Raw genomic sequence first — 12950 nt, 5'->3', positions numbered from 1 at the left:
CCACCCCTACGTGCTGAGCTTCTCCCGTTTCGCTCGCAGCTACTCAGGGAATCCCGGTTGGTTTCTTTTCCTCCCCTTATTAATATGCTTAAATTCAGGGGGTTGTCACACATGAACTGAGGCTTATGTACCTTGCGGTTGTTATCGTCACATCTGGCTTGCGACTACTTTGTTTCAATGTCCAATATGTACCGTTGGACTCGGTTAACGGGCTGTTAGCCCGCGTGTGGTTTAACTCACTGATACCTTCCATTGCCCATACGCTAGTTTGTTTGTGTTCCTTTGGTCAACTTCCATACTTGAATCATTTGTGCTACCGCTGCTGCTTCGACGCTACTTTGACATCTTCGCTTCTATTTAAATAAATAAATAAGCTGAAGCTAGACATCAGTAAACACCACCACAGACACCACAAGCACGCCTTCTCCTCGTACTTCCGCCTCACGCGGGAACACGGACGCTCTAAATACTTCGAATTCCAATGCCAGTATATTGTAAACCACGGGTTCTTTAATGCTAGCGGGTCGTCGCGACCCTAGTTAACATCATGGTGCACGTCTCGTGACGGGTGTCACGGCGTAGTTAAATGTATGCGATACATTTCTCAAATATAAGCGCTCAGTCATCTGTACATCATGGTAGGTTCCCACGACGTGCAATATGCGTTCAACTTATCAATGTTCATGTGTCCTGCAGTTCACATTATGACGCGCAGTTAGCTGCGGTCTTCATCGATCCATGAGCCGAGTGATCCACTGCCGAGGGTGACTAACTTGCGTAAGCCGCCGCTGTGCGCGTATACCCGTTCCCCGTAGGGAGGAGCAAGCCGCCGCTTAGAGACGAAGCATAAAGTGTCCTCATTCCACATAGGGCAAGCTGGATGAATCCATTTTACCCAGGACGGCCGAAGCGGCGTGGACCAGGGGAGAACTGAACCTTATACTTCACACCACAGTAAGTCTACGTGTCCTCTTTCACATAGGGCAAGCTAGAACTAACTATCTTACCCAGGACTGCCGAAGCAGCGTGGACCAGGGGAGGAACACACTTTTCATGGAAACGTAAGGCATCCATGACTGCCATAACGTAAGCCGCCGCTGTGCGCGTATACCCGTTCCCCGTAGGGAGGAGCAAGCCGCCGCTTAGAGACGAAGCATAAAGTGTCCTCATTCCACATAGGGCAAGCTGGATGAATCCATTTTACCCAGGACGGCCGAAGCGGCGTGGACCAGGGGAGAACTGAACTTTATACTTCACACCACAGTAAGTCTACGTGTCCTCTTCCACATAGGGCAAGCTAGAACTAACTATCTTACCCAGGACTGCCGAAGCAGCGTGGACCAGGGGAGGAACACACTTTTCATAGAAACGTAAGGCATCCATGACTGCCATAGTGCGTAAGCCGCCGCTGTGCGCGTAAACCCGTTCCCCGTAGGGAGGAGTCAAGCCGCCGCTTAGAGACGAAGTATGAAGTGTCCTCTTCCACATAGGGCAAGCTAGAATGAACTATCTTACCCAGGACCGCCGAAGCAGCGTGGACCAGGGGAGAACTGTACTTTATACTTCACACCACAGTATTGAGTAATGTGCCCTCTTCCACATAGGGCAAGCTGGAATGTTCCATTTTACCCAGGACGGCCGAAGCGGCGTGGACCAGTGGAGGACTACACAATCATGAGGTTTGATATCGACTTGTGTGTTTCAATAGGGTACCGATGGTATGTTTTGAACCGATTTGATTTAGCCATTCTGAAGTCATCACTTGGTTGAAGCGCTGAACTAGGGAGGGGCATCGTTTACATATATATTGGTTTTCGCATGCTCTACTAGGTTAATGTCATGAGGTTGGCTGTCGAGCATGCCCAAGTGATGACTTGATTGTGTGCTTGCTTGAATTCTTCACATTTCATACCATCGGTTAGTTGTCGAATCATTCCTCGATCATAACCTTCGTTCTTGGTTCATGTATGCCCTCTTCCACATAGGGCAAGCTAGAATGAACTATCTTACCCAGGACCGCCGGAGCAGCGTGGACCAGTGGAGGACTATACTTTGTTCATTACACCACAGTATTAAGTATGGTGTCCTCTTCCACATAGGGCAAGCTAGAACTAACTATCTTACCCAGGACCGCCGAAGCAGTGTGGACCAGGGGAGGACTATACTTTATACTTCACACACTAGCCATATTGAAGTCATCACTTGGTTGAAGCACTGAACTAGGGCGAGTCTATCGTTTACTTTGCATTGGGATAATACGCTGCATGCTCTCTTAGGTTAATGTCATGTGGTTGGCTATAGAGCATGCCCAAGTGATGACTTTGTTTAAAGCTCAACAGGTAGAGTATTATGTCCTCTTCCACATAGGGCAAGCTAGAATTAACTATCTTACCCAGGACCGCCGGAGCAGCGTGGACCAGGGGAGAACTATACTTTGTCTTGTATGCCCTCTTCCACATAGGGCAAGCTAGAACTAACTATCTTACCCAGGACTGCAAAGCAGCGTGGACCAGTGGAGGACTATACTTTGTTCATTACACCACAGTATTAAGTATGGTGTCCTCTTCCACATAGGGCAAGCTAGAACTAACTATCTTACCCAGGACCGCCGAAGCAGTGTGGACCAGGGGAGGACTATACTTTATACTTCACACACTAGCCATACTGAAGTCATCACTTGGTTGAAGCGCTGAACTACGGCGGGGTAATCGTTTACAGGTTATAATCATATAGCTGCATGCTCATTAGTAGATAATGGAATATTGTATGGCAATATGAGCATGCCCAAGTGATGACTTTGTTTCAAGCTCAACAGGTAGGGTATTGAGTCCTCTTCCACATAGGGCAAGCTAGAATGAACTATCTTACCCAGGACCGCCGGAGCAGCGTGGACCAGTGGAGGACTCTATACTTTATACTTCACACCACAGTATTGAGTACGACTTGCATAAAGCCCCTAATGAGAACCACGAGGGCTCTCTCAATGTAGAACCACGAGGGCTCTAGTACCGATTCTCTCGGTACGGCTTGGTCCGTGTTCCTTTATGCTTGTACTCTAAGTATTAAGTATTGTGTCCTCTTCCACATAGGGCAAGCTAGAACTAACTATCTTACCCAGGACCGCCGAAGCAGTGTGGACCAGGGGAGGACTATACTTTATACTTCACACACTAGCCATACTGAAGTCATCACTTGGTGGGGGTGAACTACGGCGGTATCTATCGTTTTGGTTCGGTCTATATAGGGTCGCTTGCATGCTCATTCGAATATAATGTAATTGTGTATGGCAATATGAGCATGCCCAAGTGATGACTTTGTTTCAAGCTCAACAGGTAGGGTATTGAGTCCTCTTCCACATAGGGCAAGCTAGAATGAACTATCTTACCCAGGACCGCCGGAGCAGCGTGGACCAGTGGAGGACTCTATACTTTATACTTCACACCACAGTATTGAGTACTTCTTGCATAAAGCCCCTAATGAGAACCACGAGGGCTCTCTCAATGTAGAACCACAAGGGCTCTAGTACCGATTCTCTCGGTACGGCTTGGTCCGTGTTCCTTTATGCTTGTACTCTTAGAAAGTCTCAACCCGGAGGTCTTGACTTTGATTGTCATAGTTGGACTACGACGGGGCATCCGACCATTGCTGATCGAACACCCCTGATTCACCATCTTTCGGGTAGGCGGTACGCGTACCTCCGGACGCGGAAGTCTCAACCCGGAGGTCTTGACTTTGATTGTCATAGTTGGACTACGACGGGGTATCCGACTCATCGAATACCCCAGAAGCACACCATCTTTCGGGTAGGCGGTACGCGTACCTCCGGACGCGGAAGTCTCAACCCGGAGGTCTTGACTTTGATTGTCATAGTTGGACTACGACGGGGTATCCGACTCATCGAATACCCCAGAAGCACACCATCTTTCGGGTAGGCGGTACGCGTACCTCCGGACGCGGAAAGTCTCAACCCGGAGGTCTTGACTTTGGTTGTCATAGTTGGACTATGACGGGGCATCCGACCATTGCTGATCGAACACCCCTGTTACACCATCTTTCGGATAGGCGGTGCGCGACACCACCGACGCGGAAAGTCTCAACCCGGAGGTCTTGACTTTGTATTGTTGGATAGTCCTCTTCCACTATAGGGCAAGCTGGAAATATTCCATTTTACCCAGGACTGCCGAGGCAGCGTGGACCAGGGGAGAACTTCACGGAATCTTCAGGCATCCATGATTGCCATAGTGCGTAAGCCGCCGCTGTGCGCGTCAACTCGTTCCCCGTGAGGAGGAGTCTAGCCGCCGCTAAAAGACGAAGCATTAAGTGTCCTCATTCCACTATAGGGCAAGCTAGAATTAACTATCTTACCCAGGACCGCCGAAGCAGCGTGGACCAGGCGAGGACTATACTTTATACTTCACACCACAGTATTGAGTACGACTTGCATAAAGCCCCTAATGAGAACCACGAGGGCTCTCTCAATGTAGAACCACGAGGGCTCTAGTACCGATTCTCTCGGTACGGCTTGGTCCGTGTTCCTTTATGCTTGTACTCGCGGAAAGTCTCAACCCGGAGGTCTTGACTTTGATTGTCATAGTTGGACTACGACGGGGTATCCGACCATTGCTGACCGAACACCCCTGATTCATCATCTTTCGGATAGGAGGTGCGCCCACCTCCGACGCGGAAGTCTCAACCCGGAGGTTCGGACTTAGAGTTTTTCCCATTTAAAAGTTTTTCTCTTAGCCATACTGAAGTCATCACTTGGTGAACGATTGAACTAGGGCGGGTTAATCGTTTATAGGTATCATGTGGTTTGCATGCTCTCTTAGGTTAAGGTCATGTGGTTGGCTATCGAGCATGCCCAAGTGATGACTTTGTTTCACGCTTGCTTGATTTCTTCAAGATTCCCTGTTATATAGTGTAATCATTCGAGAACAGGGAATCTTTGGTTTTGCTCAACAGGTATTGGATGTCAACTTGGTATCTAGATCGCATTAAGTCTCAACCCTTAGGTTCGGACTTGTATAGTGACATCTTGTTACGGTCTTGAGTCTCAACCCGCAGGTTCGGACTACTTAGTGTTTGATCGAATATAATATGGCAACTTGTGCCTAAGTCTCAACCCGCAGGTTCGGACTTCTGTTTATTTGGCCAATGTATGTATAAGGCAACTTGTGCCTAAGTCTCAACCCGCAGGTTCGGACTTGTGTATTTGTTCGAAGTCATGTATAAGGCAACGTGTGCCTAAGTCTCAACCCGCAGGTTCGGACTTGTTAGTGTTTCGTCAACTTTCATATGGCAACTTGTGCCTAAGTCTCAACCCGCAGGTTCGGACTTGTGTATTTGTTCGAAGTCATGTATAAGGCAACTTGTGCCTAAGTCTCAACCCGCAGGTTCGGACTTGTGTATTTGTTCGAAGTCATGTATAAGGCAACGTGTGCCTAAGTCTCAACCCGCAGGTTCGGACTTGTTAGTGTTTCGTCAACTTTCATATGGCAACTTGTGCCTGAGTCTCAACCCGCAGGTTCGGACTTCTATAGTGTTTCGTCAATTATCATATGGCAACTTGTGCCGAAGTCTCAACCCGCAGGTTCGGACTTCTGGAAGGATCACTTGGCCACTAATGATCCTTCCGCAGGTTCACCTACGGAAACCTTGTTACGACTTTTACTTCCTCTAAATCATCAAGTTCGGTCAACTTCGATAAAGCAGACGCGGTTCACGAGGATCCAGCGAACGATCATCTCCAAAGACCTCACTAAATAATCCATCGGTAGTAGCGACGGGCGGTGTGTACAAAGGGCAGGGACGTATTCAACGCTGGCTGATGACCAGCACTTACTAGAAGTTCCGAGTTCATATGGACCATTGCAATCCATAATCCCTACTAAGTGAGTATTTGAGTGATTTCCCGTTCCTCTCGGAATAGGAGACACGCTGCTACCCACATTGTAGCACGCGTGTAGCCCAGAACATCTAAGGGCATCACGGACCTGTTATCGCTCGATCTCATTTTGCTAAACACAAATTGTCCTGCTAAGCAGCGTACCGTAAGTGCACTTGCGCACACGAACAGCGAAGGTGTCAGGTCATACTCCACCGAAAGGTCCTAACCCGTTCCAATCGGCATCGACGCATTAACGCTGACTGCGTTCTAGTTAGCATATGTGAGTCACGTTCGTTATCGGAATTAACCAGACAAATCAATCCACGAACTAAGAACGGCCATGCACCACTACCCTTAAATTTGAGAAAGAGCTATTAATCTGTCTCACCTCCATAAGTTCGGACCTGGTAAGTTTTCCCGTGTTGAGTCAAATTGAACCGCAAGCTCCATTTCATTGTGGTGCCCTTCCGTCAATTCCTTTAAGTTTCAACTTTGCAACCATACTTCCCCCGGAACCTGACTTTGGTTTCCCGGAAGCTACTGAGAGCACCTGGTTGTAGCGTCTCCCAATTGCTAGTTGGCATCGTTTACGGTTAGAACTAGGGCGGTATCTAATCGCCTTCGATCCTCTAACTTTCGTTCTTGATTAAAGAAAGCATCCTTGACAAATGCCTTCGCTTTAGTTAGTCTTACGACGGTCTACGAATTTCACCTCTCGCGCCGTAATACTAGTGTCCCCAACTACTTCTGTTAATCATTACCTCCGGTCTGAGTACAAACCAATGAAAGATTAGACCAAGGTCGTATTCCATTATTCCATGCAAGATTATTCTAGGGCGTTTGGGCACCCTGCTTTAAGCACTCTAATTTGTTCAAGGTAAACGTGAGCGGTCGAGCTCTATGTTACACTTGCACCCGTTGAAGGGCACACCATGACACAGACTTGGTGCCCTACCACACCATTGAGTCGCAACCAGATTCCGACTTGGCCCACCGACCACGGGTTGACCGGGTCGGCGGAGCCGGACTGTGTTGGACAAGTATCAACTTCGAACGTTTTAACCGCAACAATTTTAATATACGCTAGTGGAGCTGGAATTACCGCGGCTGCTGGCACCAGACTTGCCCTCCACTTGATCCTCGTAGAAGGATTTATGCTCTACTCATTCCAATTATGAAACATCATTAAAGAGTTTCATATTGTTATTTCTCGTCACTACCTCCCCGTCCCGGGATTGGGTAATTTACGCGCCTGCTGCCTTCCTTGGATGTGGTAGCCATTTCTCAGGCTCCCTCTCCGGAATCGAACCCTGATTCCCCGTTACCCGTTGCAACCATGGTAGTCCTCTATACTACCATCCATAGTTGATAGGGCAGATATTTGCGAGATCTGTCGTCGGTGCGAGACCATACGATCAGCATCATTATCCAGACTTCAACTCAATGACACGGAGAACCCGCGATTGGTTTGACTAATAAGTGCACCAGTTCCCGCGAGGGTCCTGGCATGTTGCATGTATTAGCTCTAGATTTTCCACAGTTATCCAAGTAACTAGGTTGATGATCTCGTAAATTATAGCTGTTATACTGAGCCTTATGCGGTTTCACATTTAATCTGTTTGTACTTAGACATGCATGGCTTAACCTTTGAGACGAGCGTATATTACTGGTAGGATCAACCAGAATTCCGACTTTGCGTTCGAATGTTCATTGTCCCATTGCACCCGGAGGAGCAAACACCACGTTCTATATGTTGTCAAGTCCGGTAGCACACGGGAGGCGAGCCCCCGTGCGAACCTCATTGCCCTCGTATCACACACACCCGATGCACCGGACAGGCACTTGAGCGGCATTCGACTCCGCTAAGCGCACGTGCGCCCGATTGTGCATGCGCTGACGGGGCCTTCATACCCCTACCACAGCGACCTTATGCCAAACTTCCATGAATACTTAGGTGAGCTGACAAGGGCCTTCATTTCCCTACCATCAACTAAAGGACACGCTAGGCGCGTCCGATCATTGCAACTGCGGGGCTTTCATACCCCAATCACCACAGTACGCAATTCACCAGAGTTTAATCACAACCCCCCCGGACATGGCACACTATTAACTTGCAACAAAACTTAGTGTGTGCCGGGCACATCGGTTCCACAAAATCATTCCCGATGTACCCCAATTGGGGTTGTGAACGCATCCATGGTCCTCTGACACACCCAACCAAGCGTGGATACTACATACCTCAAACACCCAGTACACTAACAGACAAATCAACATATGGTTGCTTTCCCCCAGACATTTGCCAATCACTTGGCACCCGGACGGGAACTCGCTCCTGATTGCGCCATTGCCACCCATTTGCCAAGAGCGAGTTCTGTATGTAGATTTCATTTGGAAAGACAACCGTGTACTGGATATTCTATCCGACGATTACAGATGACGAGTACGAGACTCGACTACACTCACGGATAATACATTTTGGGTCGAGATTGCTTTCGGGGTTTTCGATTGGTCTTGCGCTTGTAAACGTATAACTTTGACTTGTGGTAACCTCGGTATGTTAGTCGATCACGTGGTTGTGAACTGGGTACGGGTGGGCAATCTGTTCACTTGCACTCTGGGTAGGAATATGGTGAGCGCTATAGGTTAAAGATCATGGTATGGTTCCATCGTGATGACTTTCGCTAGATAGTAGGATGTTTGGATAGTTATAACGTTTTTGGCCATTTGTTCATAGTGTTCGGTTCATTGAGGAATTCGATTGGTCTTTGCTTCACACACGTGGTCGATCACTTGGATGTGAACTAGGGTGAGAATAAGGTGTTCACTAGTGCTCTTAGGTTTTGGATCAGTACTGAGCACTTGATTGGTTTCGCATAATATGTATCCATAGTGATGACTCTTTCCAGCTTAAGATTTCGTTACCAGTTTCGAATCCTCCCCACGTTCGCTTTTACTTGGTTAGGTTTTCGAGTGTAGATTTGAAAGCAATCTCATGTATGTATCCCATCTGATATAAGCCACTGACAGTTCATGTCACCTCGTTCAACTCTCGCTGGGTCACAGAAGTATGTTACTGCGCCCATTATCCCTACTCGGATAGGTTCGGTTCGTTCGTTTTATACTACGGTGAGTAAACTCAATTTGTGCATCGCATAGCCATGGAAAGCAAGCTTTCGCGGGCCTCTTCGACTGTTTTGATACGAGCTGTGCCCGTGATGCTTGTCATCCCAGGATACTAGACCCCTTTGGACGACCGCATGACCATCAGAAAGTAAATTCCACGTTCGATTTGGGGTGTGAACCACGAACATAAAGTCTTTGTGTAGAACCACGAGGGCTCTATAGTACCGATTCTCTCGGTACGCTTGGTCCGTGTTCCTTTATGTTCGTACTCTTGTGAATAAGATTCACGTTTGTTTTGGGATATTTGCTACTGTCACCGTTTGAGTACTATGGGGCTTGAACCCCTAACATAAAGTCTTTGTGTAGAACCACGAGGGTTCTATAGTACCGATTCTCTCGGTACGCTTGGTCCGTGTTCCTTTATGTTCGTACTCTTGTGTGTATAATATTCATGTTCGGTTTGGGATATTTGCTACTTTCACCAGGGTCCCGTTCTTCATACAAGTCTGCCTTGCTAATGTGGTAACTTTAAAGTGTAGTTCTGACATCCCAATTTTGGGACTTAGCCGATTTTTCGTATATTTCCATATGACCCATAGGGTCCCTTTCTTCATACAAGCTTGCCTAGGGCGATCGGTCAAAACTTGTCTTACTATTCGATTGGTCTTCGCACTTTCACCCTAGGCAATTCGCCTAGGTCTGTCTTCTTGAGGAGGCCAAAACCCGAAATAAGGAGGTCCAGCCGACCCTGAAACCTCCCCTGTCTTAACTACACTAACCCGATTTTTCAGGGTCCTCAGCGCCATACAACTTTGCCTAGGTCACTTATACTCTTGACTTAGGCCATCTGACTTGGTCCGTGTTTCTTCCTAGGGTTCACCTAGGTACTTTGCCTTGCTTGATGTGGTAACTTTTTAGTGTAGTTCTGACATCCCAATTTTGGGACTTAGCCGATTTTTCGTATATTTCCATATGACCCATAGGGTCCCTTTCTTCATACAAGCTTGCCTAGGGCGATCGGTCAAAACTTGTCTTACTATTCGATTGGTCTTCGCACTTTCACCCTAGGCAATTCGCCTAGGTCTGTCTTCTTGAGGAGGCCAAAACCCGAAATAAGGAGGTCCAGCCGACCCTGAAACCTCCCCTGTCTGAACTACACTAACCCGATTTTTCAGGGTCCTCAGCGCCATACAACTTTGCCTAGGTCACTTATACTCTTGACTTAGGCCATCTGACTTGGTCCGTGTTTCTTCCTAGGGTTCACCTAGGTACTTTGCCTTGCTTGATGTGGTAACTTTTTAGTGTAGTTCTGACATCCCAATTTTGGGACTTAGCCGATTTTTCGTATATTTCCATATGACCCATAGGGTCCCTTTCTTCATACAAGCTTGCCTAGGGCGATCGGTCAAAACTTGTCTTACTATTCGATTGGTCTTCGCACTTTCACCCTAGGCAATTCGCCTAGGTCTGTCTTCTTGAGGAGGCCAAAACCCGAAATAAGGAGGTCCAGCCGACCCTGAAACCTCCCCTGTCTGAACTACACTAACCCGATTTTTCAGGGTCCTCAGCGCCATACAACTTTGCCTAGGTCACTTGTACTCTTGACTTAGGCCATCCGACTTGGTCCGTGTTTCTTCCTAGGGTTCACCTAGGTACTTTGCCTTGCTTGATGTGGTAACTTTTTAGTGTAGTTCTGACATCCCAATTTTGGGACTTAGCCGATTTTTCATGGATTTTCCATATGACCCATAGGGTCCCTTTCTTCATACAAGCTTGCCTAGGGCGATCGGTCAAAACTTGTCTTACTATTCGATTGGTCTTCGCACTTTCACCCTAGGCAGTTTGCCTAGGTCTGTCTTCTTGAGGAGGCCAAAACCCGAAATAAGGAGGTTCAGCCGACCCAGAAACCTCCCCTGTCTGAACTACACTAACCCGATTTTTCAGGGTCCTCAGCGCCATACAACTTTGCCTAGGTCACTTGTACTCTTGACTTAGGCCATCTGACTTGGTCCGTGTTTCTTCCTAGGGTTCACCTAGGTACTTTGCCTTGCTTGATGTGGTAACTTTTTAGTGTAGTTCAGACATCCCAATTTTGGGACTTAGCCGATTTTTCATGTATTTCCATATGACCCATAGGGTCCCTTTCTTCATACAAGCTTGCCTAGGGCGATCGGTCAAAACTTGTCTTACTATTCGATTGGTCTTCGCACTTTCACCCTAGGCAGTTTGCCTAGGTGTAGCTTCTTGAGGAGGTCAAAACCCAAAATAAGGAGGTTCAGCCGACCCAAAAACCTACCCTGTCTAAACTACACTAACCAGATTTTTCAGGGTCCTCACCGTCATACAACTTTGCCTAGGTCACTTGTACTCTTGACTTAGGCCATGTGACTTGGTCCGTGTTTCTTCCTAGGGTTCACCTAGGTACTTTGCCTTGCTTGATGTGGTAACTTTTTAGTGTAGTTCAGACATCCCAATTTTGGGACTTAGCCGATTTTTCGTATATTTCCATATGACCCATAGGGTCCCTTTCTTCATACAAGCTTACCTAGGGCGATCGGTCAAAACTTGTCTTACTATTCGATTGGTCTTCGCACTTTCACCCTAGGCAGTTTGCCTAGGTGTAGCTTCTTGAGGAGGTCAAAACCCAAAATAAGGAGGTTCAGCCGACCCAAAAACCTACCCTGTCTAAACTACACTAACCAGATTTTTCAGGGTCCTCACCGTCATACAACTTTGCCTAGGTCACTTGTACTCTTGACTTAGGCCATCTGACTTGGTCCGTGTTTCTTCCTAGGGTTCACCTAGGTACTTTGCCTTGCTTGATGTGGTAACTTTTTAGTGTAGTTCAGACATCCCAATTTTGGGACTTAGCCGATTTTTCGTATATTTCCATATGACCCATAGGGTCCCTTTCTTCATACAAGCTTGCCTAGGGCGATCGGTCAAAACTTGTCTTACTATTCGATTGGTCTTCGCACTTTCACCCTAGGCAGTTTGCCTAGGTGTAGCTTCTTGAGGAGGTCAAAACCCAAAATAAGGAGGTTCAGCCGACCCAAAAACCTACCCTGTCTAAACTACACTAACCAGATTTTTCAGGGTCCTCACCGTCATACAACTTTGCCTAGGTCACTTGGTCTCTTGACTTAGGCCATCTGACTTGGTCCGTGTTTCTTCCTAGGGTTCACCTAGGTACTTTGCCTTGCTTGGTGTGGTAACTTTTTAGTGTAGTTCTGACATCCCCATTTTGGGACTTAGCCGATTTTTCGTAAAATACCATATGACCCATCAGGGTCCTTTGCTTCATATAAGTTTGCCTTGCTTGGTGTGGTAACACATGAGTGTAGTTCTGACATCATCATTTTGGGACTTAGCCGATTTTTCGTAAAATACCATATGACCCATCAGGGTCCTTTCCTTCATATAAGTTTGCCTAGCTTGGTGTGGTAACATATGAGTGTAGTTCTGACATCCCCATTTTGGGACTTAGCCGATTTTTCGTAAAATACCATATGACCCATCAGGGTCCTTTGCTTCATATAAGTTTGCCTTGCTTGGTGTGGTAACATATGAGTGTAGTTCTGACATCCCCATTTTGGGACTTAGCCGATTTTTCGTAAAATACCATATGACCCATCAGGGTCCTTTGCTTCATATAAGTTTGCCTTGCTTGGTGTGGTAACATTTGAGTGTAGTTCAGACATCCCCATTTTGGGACTTAGCCGATTTTTCGTAAAATACCATATGACCCATCAGGGTCCTTGCCTTCATATAAGTTTGCCTTGCTTGATGTGGTAACATTTGAGTGTAGTTCAGACATCCCCATTTTGGGACTTAGCCGATTTTTCGTAAAATACCATATGACCCATCAGGGTCCTTTGCTTCATATAAGTTTGCCTTGCTTGGTGTGGTAACATTTGAGTGTAGTTCTGACATCCTCATT

The 12950-nt window shown here is 47.1% G+C and overlaps 2 non-coding genes across 2 annotated transcripts in view; both read right to left on the bottom strand.

Moving 5' to 3' along the window:
• The window catches only part of LOC131270984 (large subunit ribosomal RNA), a 4089-nt gene extending 3964 nt beyond the window's left edge, over positions 1 to 125 (bottom strand). Inside the window, exon 1 of the ribosomal RNA XR_009179972.1 lies at positions 1 to 125. This exon is cut by the window's left edge and continues 3964 nt beyond it. This is a non-coding gene — a ribosomal RNA (large subunit ribosomal RNA).
• Positions 126 to 612: 487 nt separating this feature from the next.
• On the bottom strand, positions 613 to 767 carry LOC131270982 (5.8S ribosomal RNA). The gene has a single exon (XR_009179970.1). It is a non-coding gene; the product is annotated as a 5.8S ribosomal RNA (ribosomal RNA).
• Positions 768 to 12950: the final 12183 nt, after the last annotated feature.

Source organism: Anopheles coustani (genome assembly GCF_943734705.1).
Source record: "Anopheles coustani chromosome X unlocalized genomic scaffold, idAnoCousDA_361_x.2 X_unloc_8, whole genome shotgun sequence".
Lineage (NCBI taxonomy): Eukaryota > Metazoa > Arthropoda > Insecta > Diptera > Culicidae > Anopheles > Anopheles coustani.
Note: the sequence above shows the minus strand (reverse complement) of the source record. Positions and strands in the feature narration are given on the sequence as shown.